This window comes from Euprymna scolopes, chromosome 2 (assembly GCF_053919585.1).
Source record: "Euprymna scolopes isolate OS-2025 chromosome 2, ASM5391958v1, whole genome shotgun sequence".
Classification (NCBI taxonomy): domain Eukaryota; kingdom Metazoa; phylum Mollusca; class Cephalopoda; order Sepiida; family Sepiolidae; genus Euprymna; species Euprymna scolopes.
Genome location: NC_136483.1, coordinates 16,176,803 through 16,195,961, shown reverse-complemented (window position 1 = coordinate 16,195,961; position 19,159 = coordinate 16,176,803). Strand labels below are relative to the sequence as shown.

Sequence of the window (19,159 nt, the reverse complement as noted above, 5' to 3'; positions counted from 1 at the left end):
AGATGTATGAAAGGGAACTGACCAGTAAATGAATGGACGGAACACATGCATATAACATGCATGGGGGGGGGGGTCCAAAGTAATGCCTCCTATTTTTTAATTCCGTCCAAATCGATCAGAGGGGATTGCAAATTGCATTGTTATAATGACTGAACTTATGCATTCATGACCTCGGAGTTTCATCTCTCTGTCACAGATATTGACAGTGTGAGGCTCTAAAAAAGTAACCCCAGTCATAGACGTGCATCAGAAACAAAAATGCGTCATTGAATTCCTGGCAAAAGTGCATTGAGAATGGTGGTGACTATGTAGAAAATTAAATTATGAAGCAGAAAAGGTCGCTCGTTTTAATGGTACCACCCCTGTTTTGGTAGTTCTTCAACTTTTTTAGTTTAAAGATAGTAAGCTTTAATTTTGGAACAACTCTCATATCTACAAATTAAATAAAAGCATTCTACTCGTTATTGCATGTTTTGCATAGTTTACTCTTTGTATTTTTAAATAAGTTTATTTGAAAACTAATGAACCGAAGATAGATTTAACCAGCTTCCTCCAAAGGAGGAAGTTTCATGGGAGTATCAAAGTCAGTCGCATATATATTCCTGTTAGGAGAGAATGGTGGTGACTTGTAGAAAAATAAATTCTGGAGCACAAAAGATCACCCGTGTTAATATTACTACTCCTGTCTTCACAGCTCTTCAACTTTTTGAGTTAAAAAAAAAATAGAGCTTTACTTTTTGAACGATCCTTTTAATAGATTTCATATAAACTGAAAATATTCAAATAATCAGATTAGGCTGTTATGAATTAATAGAATTTCAAACATTTATTGATCACATTCTCTGCGGTTTGCTAATTAGCATATTATGCTCTTAATTTAATAGCTTAATAGAATATCCTAACGATTAGCAAAGAGCTTTAACACCAAATTAATATGACATTAATCGATTAGGATGTAATAACTATGTAACCTTTTCTCTTTTTATTCAATCTTAATAAGTAGACATTAGTAAAAGAATTGTAAATTCATAGTAGCCCATTATTCCTATTTACAATGCCTCCCCACGGGACAGTTAGACACCAGGGTCGTTTTTTAATGTGGAGAAAAGGAACAAAATAAAAATTGTCTCAGTCGTGAAGGATTTCTCCTCCACTGACAGAGAACAAGAAATTGAAGTGTAGATCTGAAGAACAGATGCTACACTTTGATCTTGACCTAAAGGCCAGCCAAGTAGTAGCCCATTATTTGGTGCTATAATTTCTCTCCAGTTAAAAAAGTGATTTGTTTTAAAAACAAGAATAAGGTTTATTAATAAGATTACAAATAATGTTTTAGTTTATCTATTTTAAAAGAAAGTCAACCATTTTTCACCCATTTATGCTCGACTCTTTGGACTTTCTTTTTTAATTTAATTTAATTTAATATATATATTTTTTGTGTGTTATCATCAAATTGTTATAAAGATTTAACAAACAAAAATTAAGACTTATTTTATTGAAGTAAAACCTAATTAACTCAAATTATTTTGAAAACTACTAAATAGATGGCAGTCTGTTGGTATAAGGTCTGGTGAATATGATGGAGGATGAATTATTTCTCAGAAAATTTTGTGTTTTTTGTATGGTGTGAGGTTTAACGTTATTCTGATGATGGATGGTGCTAGTGGGTGTTAATATTTATTAGCATGACCTGTGGAAATTCCATAGCTGACTCATTCATATGTAATATATTAATGTTGGCATTCTATGGATGTTCAGCGTAAATGGAGACGCCCTGATATTATTGTAGCTCTTTTGTTAAAACTGCAAAAGTATTTATCTAAGCTAGCAGGGACACCCGGCATAGCCTGGTCATAAAATATGTTTAAATATATTTTAATTTATGCAGATTTCGTATATATTATTATAGAGTCAATTTTCTATCGATTTTTATATAGTATAAAGTTGTGCATCAGTTTAAACCGAAACCAAGACTTATGGAGAGAAAAAAAATTATATATAACTTGAGTTCCTTCAGTAATAATCAAAACCGAAACCAAAATTTATGAAGAATTCTTGGTAAAATTATTTATTACAAGAACTATGTCATAGCAATTAAACGCCAGTCACTCGGAAAGAAAAAAGATGTAAGCGTGATACACAAAATAACGCACACGCTATCGTATTAATGTATAGATTTCAAAAGAAGTATAAAATGAGTTTAGGTGGAGGGGGATCCAGCCAATCCTGTGAGTGTGCCATCAAAAAACTTGTGATAGTGATAAATAGGGAATGTAGACAAATAATCATGTTAAGGTGGTTCATCACTACTACTACTACTACTACTAATAATAATAATAATAATAATAGCCTTTGATGAATATGTTGTGTTTCTCTAATGCTCAACCGATCCAAGTTCGAATCCAGTTCGTTCCACAAAATCATTTTCACTTAGGATGTTGGCAACCTTCACATGGTCTCTCCCGTAACTTTCTAGAAAGAATTCTGGAATTCTGACTAGAAAAATATCGGTGAAACCGATGCCAACAATAGCATCTTCGGATCGTGATGATCTTAAGTATTATTCTCACAACAACTGATGTAACCTATTACTTTCGTCAAGTGTATCTTGTCGAATTCGGGAATCTTTCTGTCAAATTCTTTATTTAACCCATTGGTGTAGCTTGCTCTTGTTCTGTGCACCATGACTCATGGCCTAACGGATAAAGTACAAAGTAAAATTTTAATTCTAAGTGATCCTCTTCTGAAAGTTGACAGTTCAGTCCTTAGTGTAGGCGATACTAAGAATACAATTGTGAATTACATAAGACTTCCACCCTATCATGACTGATTGAACAAGAGCAAGCTACCGCATGGATTGAATAAAACGTTCCGTTTGACATTCTTTACAAATTCCCAAGTTTAACAGAAATATATTCGAGTTCAACAAGAGACACCTGAACACGGTTGGAGGTTACATTGATATGTGATAATAACATTAAAGATGAGAACAATAGTAAGAATAATTCAAATCATACGAATCATTTCAAAAAATCAGAAACAACTTACGTTGTGAAAAAAGACAAAAAACACTCCAGATGAGAACAATAGTTTGAATAATCAAAATAATACGAATTATCAATCCTCATCTAAAAAATTCAGCAACAAAATGCACTGAATTTTTAGCTAGAAAAACACCGATTTTACTTACGGTGCAAAATCTGTGTAAACACCGGGATAAAAAAAAAAATAGATAAAATATTTTAAACTTAAAACAAATTCAGAAAAACAACAACAAAAAATCTTATTTGCTTTTATTTTATTTGTTATTTATTATTATATTAACCAAACCAGAAGTTTAACATCAAACTGTAACGAGATTAACTTAATTTATTTTCAAAAATAAAAAAGACTCAAAGGAAAAGGAATGAAAAAATAAACAAATGCAGAATAAATACAAAGAAAATTTAAAATAAGAAAATCAAGAAAAAAACATGACCAACTAAAATGACAGAACTTCAAAATTTTTATTTCTTTTCGTTTTTGCATTTTTCTTTCTCCTTTCATTCGATTGCAACATGTGAGTATTTAATTAGTAAAAAGCAATCTAAAGAAATAAAAGCCAAATTCTTTTTTAAGAGAAAAACCAAAGCATTTTGCAATCTTATATCTTAGTCTTGCCAATTAATGGCAGAATCAAGTGATTGAAAATAAGTGATTTTTTTATAGCAACGATAAAATGAGTAGATGATTTTGAGCCAGCAATCAAAGATCTGATGAGCAAAAGTTCTAATGATGAGTTCGAATGACAAAAAAAAACATTTCGACTTAAAATCTATTTATTATAACACATGTAATCTGAAAAGAAAGATATTTGAAATGTGTACAAATGCTACATGAAGCGTAATTTTCACAGAATAGTCCAACGGTAGGTGTGTCAGAAATTTCGTGAAAATAGTGAATAATTCCACCCATCTTTCCAAGCTTATAACTCCTCGAAAAATGTAATTCAAGCCCTAATTTTTTTTCAATTAAAGGAGCAAGGACCAAGGTTTCATTTAAAAAAAAAAGAAAAAAGAAAACGTGTTTTTTTTAAAAAAAAAGGTTTTAAACTTCGGACTTTACAGGTAAATTTCTAAAAACAGTTCTTTTTTTTTTTGTTTTGTTTTAAATTTGAATATATTATTTATTGACCTTTTCTCCTCAATTTGTGATATATAAGACTTTGGTACATAAATTAATTATTTACTTTTTAATAGACATTTCAAAATGGGAGGCGTGAATTATTCGACCCCCTGTCTTTCCAAGCTTATAACTCCTCGAAAAATGTAATTCAAGCCCCAATTTTTTTCAATTAAAGGAGCAAAGACCAAGATTCCTTTTTTTTTTTAAAAAAAAAAAGAAAAAACAAATAACGTGGTTTAAAAAAAAAGGTTTTAAACTTCAAACTTTACAGGTAAAATTCTAAAAAAACTACGTTTTTTTTTGTTTTAAATTTGAATATATTATTTATTGACCTTTTCTCTTCAATTTGTGAGTAAATTAATTATTTACTTTTTAATAGAAACTTGAAAATGGGGGGGGGCGTGAATTTAAAAAAAACGTTTGTCTAAAATATTATATTCAGTTTATTGAAAAGAACATAAAATTTCACATTGACCCTGAAAATATCGTAAAAATAGAATCAATAGAAAATTTTGATAGATTTTTAAAGTTTAAAAATTGAAAAATATTGAGTTCGGAAAATTCATTACTGCTTTTTAAAAAAAAAAATTTCTATTACTTTTAAAACAACTTTAATAGTTTATTAAAGAAAATAAATAACCCATTTTTAACAGAGAAATTACGAGATTTTTATATTTTATTCGCAGTTTCGTGTTAGGGGTGTCAAAAATTCCTACAAAAATTCTGATACACCTAGTCCAACGGGGTGCCACCATGTTTTTTCTTTTTTTTTTTTTTGATCGTTTGATCGTTAAAGATGAAAGAGTATTAAAGGACCTTTCTTTCCTATTACTACGTAATACTAAATTGATTTTAACTCCAACGTTCTTAATGATATATATATATTTACACAGACATCACCACATTATCAAGGCCAAGAGGCCACTCAAGGATAAAGGTTCAAGAGTTTACAGTAGAAATTGGAAAATATAGTAATGGAAATTCGGTAAATTTGTTAACTTAAGTGGAACGGTTCATCAAGAATTTGTTTACGTTAAACTTGAAGACAATCATATTGTAGTCAGCCGGAAAGCAGGAAAACGGAAGACAATTCCACAGGCGTGCAGTTCTAAGAAAGAAGCTTTGTTCATGAAATCTACGTTTAGGTTTAGGCACAGATAAAGAGTGGGGGGGATATTGATAGTGTTTACAGCTAGACGAGTGTTTCTTGTGAAAGTTTGGCGAGAGGGGGACCATAGACTGAAGCTCAGTCGAACACTTTCCATGAAAATAACGATACATCAGAGACAAACTCGCAACATCTCTTCTGTGAGATAGAGGTTGCAGGGAAGAGAAAAGGGTATCTCCTACGAGGTTTGTTTAAGAAACTGTTTAACCCTTGAAACTCATTTATCAAGAAACCGGATGTTATCAGATCTGGCAATTTCTGATGAGTAAAAATCTGGAGATCGTGTTATACTCTCGAACACGTGAACTATGTTGGGTAAGCTATTTCTTTCCGTTTTTACGTCAGTCTTTTCTTCAATTTTTCCCTTCTAAAAACTCTGTTTAAATAAATGTGGGAGTGGGAACTATTGTGGCGTGGCTCCTATCACATGATTTCAGGTCACTCGGAGATATAAAACAAGTTGCACGGAGCATAGAGAGCACATATTTCATTAACATGGACTAGTAGCTAACACCTACGAGTTGTAAATATGTCTTGTTCGTGTTCCACTACTTAATAAAGTAGGTATTTTTTCTGCCTTATCATTCTTTTTTGTGCGATATAACAGACTATAACTATGGCCGTATAAAGAGATCACATGATCAATTAAAATTAATAAGTTCACCAAACATTTCTGGGAATCGATTGGTTTAAATAAAAGCAACAAGCCCGTTAAACAATTTCAGGGTTACAAACATATGACACAGAGGCCAGATATGAAATAACCAACATAACAGATTGGAACAATCCCTGTTACAATGATCTCTCTCTCTCTCTCTCTCTCTCTCTCTCTCTCTCTCTCTCTCTCTCTCTCTCTCTCTCAACGCCTACAAATAATAATAATCTGTAACAACTTAATAAAGCAAGATGTCACATTTGAATTCTAGTGATTCGTGTTGTCTTCTTTCACTAATACGCTATTCTTTCTATCTAATCTATAAACAGGTTCTGTAGTTTGACGGTAATAAGGTATAACTGCGATTCCTAGGATTCCAAATATTTCGACTTTGAATCCTAATTTTTAGTCTTCCAATATTTAGCCTGCTGATTCATCAAAGATTAAATAATCCGACTCTGACCCTTAGCATTCTTAGGAATCTAGCACTAACTCTTTACAAAATCTCTTACTTAAGTCTCCATTGTGGATTCTGGTGGCACTAGCCTAAGATCACGGCATTGACGTGGAAATGTGAGGCGGCTAGTCATCCTTGCCACTCACCACAGTTTGTATATCATACATAAAGGGTTTGTCGGGAAAAACTTCCAAGAATATGACATCAGAGCAGTATTAAGAAGCGATTCTACTCCTCACAAACATCTTGTGCAAGTTAAGTCTTTTACAAAAAAAATCATGACTAAGAACATTTTTTTTTACATGGCATAACCACTTATCAAGGCCCAAAGACCACTCGAGGATAAGGGTTAAGAGTGTACAGTAGTCAGTTAGACAATAAATTAATCGTTAGTAATGGAAATTCGGTAAATTTGTTAACAAGTGAAACGGCTCATAAAGAACTTGTTTGCGTTGGACTTGAAGACAATCAGATTGTATTCAGCTGGAAAGCAGGAAAACAGAAAACAGTTCCACAGGCATGCACTTCTAAGAAAGAAGCTTTGTTCATGGAATCTACGTTTAGATTTAGGCACAGATAAAGAGTGGGGGTGAACTGTGCACATGAGATCCCAGGTAAATGTGGAAAACTATACAAAGGTAAGACATGTTACCCACTAAAAGCAAGATTAAAAGAACATCAAAAATCTGTAAACGTGGGAAGATTGAAAAGTCGGGTATGGCTGAATATATATGGAAGGAAAAGAGAAACAATCTACCGTTATGGAATGAAGTAAAAATTATAGACAGAGAAAAACCGTGAAGAGTTAGATGACTCACAGAAGCAGCACAAATGATGTTACTAAATAAACATAGTATAGAATTTAATACGATATGGAAATTGTTAATTATAAACAATAGATAATATATACAGTAATAATATATGGAAATTGTTAATTATAAATAATAGATAATATATACTGTAATAATATATATGGAAATTATTAATTATAAACAATAGATAATATATACAGTAATAATATATATGGAAATTGTTAATTATGAATAATAGATAATATATACAGCAATAATATATATGGAAATTGTTAATTATGAATAATAGATTATATATAGAGTAGTAATATATATGGAAATTGTTAATTATAAATAATAGATAATATATACAGTAATAATATATATGGAAATTGTTAATTATAAATAATAGATAATATATAGAGTAGTAATATATATGGAAATTGTTAATTATAAACAATAGATAATATATACATAAATAATATTTATGGAAATTATTAATTATAAATAATAGATAATATATACAGTAATAATATATAGGAAAATTGTTAATTATAAATAGTAGATAATATATACAGCAATAATATATATGGAAATTGTTAATTATAAACAATAGATAATATATACATAAATAATATTTATGGAAATTGTTAATTATAAATAATAGATAATATATACAGTAACAATATATAGGAAAATTGTTAATTATAAATAGTAGATAATATATACATAAATAATATATATGGAAATTGTTAATTATAAACAATAGATAATATATACATAAATAATATACATGGAAATTGTTAATTATAAACAATAGATAATATATACAGTAATAAATACTAATATTTACATCTAAAAATAAAATAGGTGTAAGCCACCTAAAATTTGTACTAGAATTCTTAGCAACGACCCGTGGTGCAGTGGTTGGAAAAATTCAGTTGTAAAGTGACATTATACTGAGGGTTGAAGGTTCAATCCTCAGTGTGAGCAACTGAAAAATACAATTGCAAATTATTTAGGACTTCTATCTAGTTATGGCTGATGGAACGAGAGCATGCTACGCCTGTGAAGTAAAGAAAGTTTCCATTCGAAATTCCGTTTAGATATCTGAGTTCAACAAGATACACATAAAGAACCGTTGACCGAAATGTGTAAAATAACACTCAAGATGGGAACAGTAGTCTGAAGAATCCAAATAATAGAAGCCCTTATTCATTTCACCCAAAAATCTTGAATGTTAAGGGTAAGATTCGATTCGATGTGAATTTAATTCTAAATATCAAGTTTTAGTTCTTTACCAAAAATGGCCATCTCTCTTATTTTTAATTTCGACTTTCAAAGAATTATTATAAGAATTTTTTTCTTTAAACATTAATTCAATTTAAAACCAAATTTTGTGTAAGGTTTTAAAAATATGTGCGTCTGTTTCTAATTTACTCCTCTCTTCCCTAAATCGAGACTAATAAATAAGGCTGTCTAGACATGTTGCTGAAAATCAAACATTGTAGCATGCGGTTCTGACAATAATTATGCAATGAACTCAAACAATAAATTTTTAGAGAACAAAGAGTTTATCCAGCTTGTATCCTTATCTCATTACAATTAATTACATCAGGTTGTGATCATCTGAAAATAACAATTTTCACAGAGATGGTCAATTAGAAAATCCCGCCACATTAACATATCATTTAATTAGACCATATTTTTCATGTCTTTCAGTCTTGATTGGTTAGGTCTACTCTACATCATATTAAAAGTTGGACAACATTTGAGCATGGGAAAGTTTTAAATTTCGAAGTTGAACATTCTCAACTTACAAGTCATTTTCCATTACGTTTTAAAATACTAACTGAAAACATAAGTAAAAATGCAAGATTTATTTGTTTATCATGAAAACTGACCGAATTAGTGTTTGAAAACGTAATGGAAAAAGTCGAAAATGTTCAACTTTGAAATGTGAAACTTTCCCATACTCAAATCTTGTCCAATTGTTGGTATGATATAGAGCGAACTAAAACCATAAAAAACACTAAAAAAAAAATGTGGCAATTTTTTGTGTCAGTTAGTGCATGACTCTTCTATGATCTTTTCTCTGCAGCACGTCTTGTCTGATCGCTAATATGTACCAGCTAACATGTTCACTAGTCAAATTACCCACTCAGATAATTAACAAAACATTATACTAATAATTTGTGAATAAAGAAAGTGATTTCAACAAGGCAGAAATTTTTGCACTTAATAGAATAATGTAAAAATAAAAATGGACGCTGAATCGTGAGATTTATCGCAAATAGTTATGCCGATTCTTGGGAAGAATAACTTAAAATTTGAAACTTGGGAATTGTTTTTTTTACCTTTTAGAAAAAATATATTAGTAACTAGCAGGATGACCTTAGGATTCCTTAGGATTGAATAAGTATCAACACTTTTCCAATACTTTTATTGTCATCAAAATCTATGAAATTGCCAATTTTTCATTCAATTCGATTGATTGTCTGCTCTAGTTGGGGACCCATCACGGTGCATCAGGAGAAAACTTCACATGCTTCTCCTAAGTAACTTAGTCCATAATACATTGTAGTTTGCATTGCACTGTAAGGAATCAACTATTGATTTTTATTTTTTTTTTTTTTCATCTAATGGCTTGAATTAAAGTTTAAAATGCGAAAATAAGTATCATGGTTCAGCTGTGCTCTAAACAGAAACATTTATTTCGAACGTGCCCCTGTTCTTATCAAAGAATATACTGCTGATTTTATACACTGCGCCTTTCTGCTTATGCGGTGATGAAAATTCTCAAATGAACTTGTGATGTTAGACTGTATAAGAGTGTTAACTTTGATTCAAATCGGAATGTCCCTTCTTTACTTGGATTTTTTCAATTATCGATTTGCTATCAAAGGCATTCTGATGAAAAAAAAAACATCTAAGAACCCACCCAGACACATAAAATACATTCGTGTGAAATTACAAAAATAGCCAGGCTATCTGCCAATAAGATTGGGCATGCAGACATTAGGTGGTTTGGACTCTCAATCGCTGAGTGGCAAAACCGGCATTGGCCATTTGCTTGTAGGCCAGCCATTTTTTTTTTTTTTATCCATTTGTGAGTAAGCCCTGATTTTGACCAGCTACAATGAGTCTTTCTTCGTCAAATGGAAGTCTTCCGTTGTTGAGCCATTAGAGCGAAGCATTCCTGTCTATATACTCCTGTTTAAGCTTTATTTGTGTATAATAAATGATGGTTAATAAAATTATTCAATCAATGAGTCAGACATTTTTGTAATCAATGATATCGTAAAACTAAGTACATTTTATTATCATTTATATATCTTATAGTTTATCAAGCTCTTTCTTTGACCAAGATCTGCTGCCTCAATTTGGTTCTATTCAAACTTTGAGCTTGTTTTCCTATATATATATATAATAAATTCAAGACAAAATAAAACAAATATAGTTATACACATATTTATTTATTAGTTCAATAAAAAAAAACATCATATTTAAAAAGGTTACAGCAACCTTTTATACCGTGGCATTTCGAAGTCTAATGCTTTTCATAAAAAGAGGGAAAAAGAGTTCGGTAACAGATAAAATTAACTGCCATATATATATATATATATATATATATATATATATATATATATATAAATTTTATTTATACAAACATTAATGGCTACATATGTGCATACATGTTTCTGTAATCACCCACGTTGGGGGATTACGTCTTCAGGCCAAGAACCACCTTCTTGGCCTGAAGACGTAATCCCCCAATCCCCCAACGTGGGTGATTACAGAAACATGTATGCACATATGTAGCCATTAATGTTTGTATAAATAAAATTAATATACCTGCTCTGTTCACTCATTGAGCACTATTTTGGTAGACACATGTTGTTTCATTGGATGTACTTCTAGGAAACTAAACTCTACTGGCTATATATATATATATATATATATATATATATATATAATATATATATATATGTGTGTGTGTGTGTGTTGTGTGTAAAGCAATTTCTGTAGGAAATCTTAAGTGAGAAAGCTCAATGCATAGTAGAGCATACGTATAAAAGTTTACTTACATTATATATATATATATATATATATAAGTAAATTTTTGGTACAGCAAAATGGAAGGAGAAATATATATATATATATATAAGGAAATTTATTGTTCGACAGAATACTCCAAAAATAATTTTCAAGAAATCCTTGTTCCACAGAGTTTCGAAGAATGCTATTCTTCTCTACAGAGGAAAGAAAGATATTTGCAAATTACTAGTATAGCCGAGCTAAGAATTTGCTGGTTATGGTATCAAATGAAACAGCACTTTATGATGGTGAGTCATAAAATGCAAAAAAAAATGTTCATGTCGATTAAAACATGTGAAAAAGGAGAAAAAACAAACCGAGTATAAAAGGTCCAGAATGCATGAAAACTCACTCGATGGTCAATCCAAGAAGTGTAGAAAGTTTTTTTCTAAAAACAAATAGTCAGAATTTCAATGTCAGCCGAAATGCGCACATAAATTGTAGAATGAAAAACAATCCGATTTGAACGGTGGTCGTTGAGTGAAAAACAATTTGATTGGAAAAGAAATTTAAGGTAGCTTAAAAGGTAATAACGTCATGCTTTCCACAAAATACTTTTTAAAATAAACTTCTATATTTTATTTATTTTCAGAAAAATTTCTAATAAAAAAGACACAATTATTTAGAAGCTAAACTCTTCAATATATAAATATAAATGAAATACGTCGGTTTAAAACATCATCAACCTATACAAGCACACAACAAATAACAATAATGACGTGAAAAATGTATAAATGTTTATAGATTTTTGCACACACTCTTTGTTTTTTCAATTTAGCTTTTTTGTTCATGAAAATTTGGCTACAGTTATCAATTTGACCTTTTTTTGGCCTTTTCTTCTAAAAGATTTGGCTCCAAATATTTATTATAGTCTGGCAACCCAATTAGGGTCAGCTATTGGACACGTTTACCTTTTTAGAACCATTAAAACACACTATCCACTACAACACTCTCCTTCGTCATAATCGGAAATCACAACAAATCAGCTTCCCTCAATTTAAACCTTGCACACATGTTTTCATCCTATTTAAAACACTTCGCACTACAGACTTCCCATCTGTTCGTTTGCTTTTCTTCTTTTTTCTTTTTTTTTTTTTTTTTTTGATACATCAACAATGTGCACCCCTTTATATATTTTTACATTTTCGACTTTTTGCAACTATTTCTGCGGATTATTATCAATTGGACATTAGGCTACCATATTATAAAAGAACATTGGCAAAAACAATTTCTCCGTCCAAATCTTTAAATATTTGCATGTGAAACAGAAACCCCTTTTTCAAATCTTTAGATGTACAGCCTTTCCTGGTATCCGAGGGTCCAATCGATAATAATCCGTACAAACAGTTGAAAAAAGACAAGGTCAACTTTGGTAATGGGGATTCCAATTGTTCAGGTACATTCTAACATTACCAACAGAAAAGGGAAATATTTAACGGCTAGGGCAAAAAAAATGTGTGTGTTCCATTTATTAGAACGTTATCGTTACAAATTGTTCCCCGACTATTACAGTCATTAAAAATACTATATTACATCTCTTTTTAATCTGAAAATTAAGCTGTACTCGATGATATACCCCAGAAAAAAGTGACGACAAAGTGAAAAGGAAAAATTTAAAGGCTATGGGAATCATTGTTCAGGTCCACCGACTCCACCGCAGCGTTTTTTGGTTGTTTCTTTTCTCGTCACATAATATTCCCTCCAAAATAAATGCATTGGGTTATAATTAATTTATGGGTTTATAGATACTAACGTTATTACTTCGACACAGTATATTTATTTTGGCCATGGGCGCCAGTGCCCGCTATTTTACTGGGCCAGCAGTAGCTCCCACTAACAACCGTAGTTTTTTTTTTCTTTTTAGAGGAGGGGGGGGCATACTTCCTCCGGGTAAAGTTTTTTTTTTTTTTTTACATAAAGCAGAAATTCCACTCGCTTTAATCAGTTACATATTCCATCGATGGTAAGTTGAAAATAGTATCTGTGTATATATTTATTCAATTCTTCCACACAAAAACATTTTAATAATTGCATTCAAATATATATATATATATATATATATATATATATATATATATATATATATATATATATATATAATTATTACTATAATTATTTTTTAATACCTACAGACACTAGTGTTTCATCCTTTCGGGAATCAATAGTGCAGGGTGTCATGATTACCGTTACAATTATTTATTCAAAGTTTTCTCTTTTGGTTGTCATTTAATTTCGCAGGTTTTTTTAAAAACTTAGTACTTTGCATATAGATTTCCCAATGACTTTAAGAAATTTTATAATTATTTATGCATTACTGACTATTCTATATAAAAAAATAATTGAGAAGCCACAAAAAATACTTTTTGGTAACACGTTATTTGAAACGATAAACTGTGTTTCAAGCAAATTTCATTAAATTACATAAAAATGCAAATACTGAAAAAATATTTTGAATTAAACACATTTTTTTTACTCTTATTCACTCCAAACAAAGTACAGTGTTACTTGGGTGTAATAGGCTACTATTTGGGAACATATATACAGGGAAACTATATAGGGAGTTGAGCAGCGATATGTTTGTTCACATTACACTTAAACTTCTGCTCTACATGTCAGTACAGTCAAGAAAGCAGGAACCCAGAAAGTAATTCTACAGTCTAGCAGTGTAAGGGAAGAGACTATTAGAGTAGAAGGCTTTTCAGCATCTAGGGATCTCTACAGTGTAGAGATGGGTTAGTCGGGGGTATTTATGTCGGGAGAGGGTATGAGTGCTATGAGTTCACGAGAGCACATTCCATTAAAGTCAATGGCGGCTCGTGCCTAAGATTAGTGGGGGTGCTGTTTTAAAAAAAAAATACCTATTGTTTTAATATTGTGTAAAAATAAAACAAACAAAAAATATACATAATTGATGCGTATGCTATAAAAATACAATAACTTAAAGGAATCCTAAATAGATGTAAATATTTGAAATATTTTACTTATTACATTCATTTGAAAGTAAACTCAATTTTTCTTGTTTTAATTTGTGAGAAAAGATTGATAATTTTCTCCTTAACTTCTGAATGACTGCTGAAGAACGTTTTTTCAATTGAAAGCACTGCAAGTGCATTTAGTCTTTCGCAACCCATGGTGCTCCTTAGAAAAGTTTTTATTCAGAGTTGAAAAACACTGTTCTGCCTCTGATGTAGTTATGGGAATTGTCATGATAATTTTTATGTGTTTTGTGATTTCACTATAAGAACATTGTTTAAATTGTTTTCCAAAATAAATTTCAGGAGATCAATTACTTTGCAATACTCATGGATATCTGACCTACTATAAAATATTTCTAGCTCAGTTTCAAACTTTCCTTTCAATCATGGGATATGCTTCAGTTGTCAAGGATATCTGTTCTGTAGGTAGTTTTTTTTTCTTAAAACTAGCAAAGCTTTTTTTGTAAAACAATTTAGCAAGTATTAAATGTTTAGTTGAAGAATATCTGTCCATTATATCAACAGATATATAGTCACACAGTTCTTTAGCTTCGCCCTTGAGTGTTTGTGAAGGATTTTCACAGTATTTGGTGTTTCTTATCTCTAAAATAGCAGTTTTGAAATTTGTTATGTATTAATTGACTTTATATATGCTAATTTCCTGAGAAATAATTTCAACATGAGACATAATTTTATGAAATAGCTCAAACCAAAATATGAAATTTTCATCGTTCAAATATTTCAGAATTCCTGTCGCTTCTGCAACGGTCTCATCTACATATGATGTTGATTGAATTTCAGTGACAGTTTTTTTATGCTTGAATATTTTCATGAACTCTATTTATGTATGTTAAAGTTTCACCTTGTGGTGGATGGACGTAGAATGCTTACATCCAGATGCTTCTTGAGAATGGACAGACGCTGTGGTGATCTAGAAAAGAAAGTCGGAATAGCCAAAATGTTAGAGATAAATATTCTAACATTTCGTGTAATGCTTGCTGCATTCCTCATTATTAAATTAAGTTGATGCGCATAACAGTGAAATGTGCATTACTATAAACTGCTTTTATTTTCGCCTGAGCACCAGCTTTTTTGCCTTTCATGACATTTGCATCATCAAATGTCTGAGCTATCAGTTTTTGGCGATTTCATTGAAGAATTATATCTAATTGTTGTAGAATAAATTTTGATATCCCATCAGCGGTTTGGTTTTCTGGAATAAAGAATCCCCAAAAGCGTTCAAGTATTTTTTCATCCAAGAGGTACCGTAAAACAATGATCATTTGTGTATGTTCAGACACATCTGTTGTATTGTCAGCCATGACAGCTACAAAAGAAGCTTTGCTAATTTCTGCCCTTATTTCATCACGGTATATTTGTAAAAGACAGTCAAGTATGTCATTCTGAATGGTCTTGGAAACACCTTTGAAGACACTACTGGTTTCTAAGTAATTCTTTAAATCTGGATCTAATTAACATGCAAAATTTAATAATCCTCTAAATACACTTGGATTTACTGAATCATCTTTCTCATCATGTCCTCGTAAGGGAGTTTCAAAGTTCCCACAAAAGAAAATACAATCTATTATTTTAGATAAAATTTCACGGTTTTTCTTAACATTCATGTTATGATGATTGATTGAAAGTCTGTAGGCCTCACTAAGTATTTCTTTAATATTTAGGGTCCCTAAAATTGATAGGGAAACTACATTGTTAACGTGCTTCTTTGACTTCTCATGCTTTTCAGTTCTATCTTTCATTGTGTTAATAGTTCTGAAACCATCTTTTGCCCACGTTACATCACCCCCAAACAACAAACAAGGAAAGGGGAACAATGCCTTTTTTATTTCTTGGGAACGCAAGGAGGCCATGGTTAAATTCTTTTTATATCAATTGTGTTGGGAAAGTTAAGTACTAGATAGTCTATTAGTAGAATATCAATTAGGGTAGAAGGAATACAGTGTTTATTAACGAAAAAAGTTTTACTATTTAAAAACGGTTTTATTTATCTTTCATTTTGCTAATAGTTCTGAAACTATCTTTTGTCCACGTTACATCACCCCCAAACAAAAAACAAGGAAAGCAGAACAATGCCTTTTTTAGTTCACAGCCGCAAAGCCAACTTTTCCGTTGGTACCATTAAAGCTACGAATATGCACTTTGTTGTTGCTAATGCCTGGCTAAGATATTTGAATATCAGGCGTTGAACGGTTTCTTTTCTTAATTTCAACTTTATTATGGAGAGACAGCTGTGAAAACTCAATCTGTTGAAGTTCACTTACCGTCGCAGAAGTTATTTCTTGGGGGTGCAAGGAGGCTATGGTTAATTTTTTTTATATCAATTGTGTTGGGAAAGGTAAGTACTAGGTAGTCTATTAGTAGACTATCAATTAAGGTAGAAGGAATACAATGTTTACATGATCCTCTTTTTGCGATTCAACTGAACCGGAAGTCCTAACTGAGTTGAATCATACTTTTATAACTTTTAGGTCACAGATTTTTATTAACGAAAAAAGTTTTACAATTTAAAAACGGTTTTATTTATAAAAAGCTTGTTGTTAATTAAAAATAGGCGTATAACAAAATAAGCTTGTCATTAAAATTGTTTTTTTTTTTTAATACAAATATTTTTAACTTTGCCATTATAAGCCATCGACAAAGGGGTAATACGCAAAAACATTTTAATTGAAAAATACTATTTTAAATTGTGTACACTTTACAGAGTAAAAAAAATATACAAATATATTTCTTTTTAACTTTACAGATTAAATAAAATTTTACAGGCTTTTCCGCAGGAAAACAAACGAAAAACATTTTTTAAAATACATTTTATTTACAATTTTTTAATAATTTATTTTTTCATAAAAACAAAATCTTTGAAATTTACTTGCCTGTAAACGATGGTAAAGTTAGGAGTTACCATTTAAAAATGGGTTTATTGGATAACAGTTTTATTCAAAATTTAAAAATGTGTGTTTATAACAAAACTTTGTAAATAAAATATAGAATAAAAACGTTTACATGTTTGTACTATGAGCAAACAAAAAACATTTAAAGATACATAATTTTATTTACAAATCTTTTCACAACTTTTTATATAAAAACAAACTTTGCTATTTACTATTTGCTTATTATAAAAACGATTTTACTTACCCGTTTTGTTATTGCACATTTTAATTTAAAAAACTTTGTTCAAAGTGTAAAACTTCTTACATTGTCCTCGTGGGAGGTAAATAAATGCTAAAGCTTATATATATATATATATATATATATATATATATATATATATATATATATATATATATATATATATATATATGTGTGTGTGTGTATATGCATATATATATGTGTGTGTGTATATATATATCGTGTGTGTGTATATATATATGTGTATATATAGTGTGTATATATATGTGTGTATATGTGTGTGTGAGTACATATATATGTGTGTGTATATATATGTATATATATTTATATATATACACACACACACACACACACACACACACACACACACATATATATATATATATATATATATATATAAGTTAAAAACATTTCTAACTAAAATGTATTTTAAAAATAAAATTTTCTTCGCTTTTCTATAGAAAAAAATGTAAATATTTTTTATTCTGTAAAGTTTAACTACTACAAAATAAATAGATTTCAAACTACTTAAAAACACAAACAAAATAAGCCATATAGGTAAAAAAAAGAAATAAATAACATTAGTTGCGTTGGTAGCTTCAAGGCTAAAAGCCCGAACACTTAATTTTTAAAAAAGTTTGGCATATTTTTGTCTGCTTAAATCGCATTTAAAAGTGTGGGAATTTTTTTTTTAAGGTGGAGATTTTATGTACAATAACACGTTACACTTTTTAATAATAATAAAAAGAAAACATTTGTAAACAAGCCTCTTAAAAAAAATAAGCGAAAACGCGTAAACACCACATTTCACAGAGTTTGGAACTGCGAAAACTACAGCTCCAAATTGGCTCATATCGGTTGTCTAGATCGGTCATGCGCAATAGTGAACTTCACTAAGAATTTGTAACTGTGAATTTCGCAGCTCCAAGCAAAGTTTTACTTTTATGCTTATATGAGTATGGGGACAGTTATCGACATTAAGCTTCAGGATTATACACACACACACACATATATATAAATTATTAATATGATATATTATCACGTAGAAAGAAAAAATAAACGTATTCTTTTTAACGTGTATCGATAATATTGAGTAGAAATGACTTGGGGGTGCTGCCGTTCCACAGCTCCAGGCACGAGCCGCCACGGATTAAAGTACTTGTAAAACAGATGCAAGAATGCAACATTGCCGCGATGGGACAGAGGTTGGAGTTTAGTTGGTAGTGTGGGACCTATCAAGTTGAAGACTCCTTTTTAAACGTTGCCTAAGAGGAAGAGACTAGTGTTAGATGTGGCAACAATATTCCATGTATGGACGAACGGTGGCTCTGTAAAGATATAGGATGCTCTCAAGTGTGATAAATGTTTCGATATTGTTTGGACAAATAACAAAATAAACAACACTTTAAACAAACTTTCTTCGAAAAGCAAACAAACATGACAGTGCAAAATACAACTATTTAAAAACATACAATTTTTTACTTGCAAAACAACAAAAGAATGCTTTTCAATCTCACACGAAGAAAAACGCATAAAATTTTCTTGACCAATGTGCTTGTAATTGGAAATCATCAATACAAAACTGTTTCTAAAACACACACATACGAATAAATTTCACTTAATATTCATACTAAATCAACAAGCACTTCTATTATTTAATGATATATATTTTATTATTCAAGTGGTGAGGGGGGGCAACTATAG

At 30.4% G+C, this 19,159-nt stretch overlaps 1 protein-coding gene across 1 annotated transcript in view; it reads left to right on the top strand.

Annotated features, from left to right (window-relative positions):
* Window positions 1-19,159, top strand: part of LOC145289182 (cilia- and flagella-associated protein 337-like) — a 1,233,457-nt gene that overhangs the window by 1,093,441 nt on the left and 120,857 nt on the right. The gene's annotated exons all lie outside the window — the stretch shown is intronic.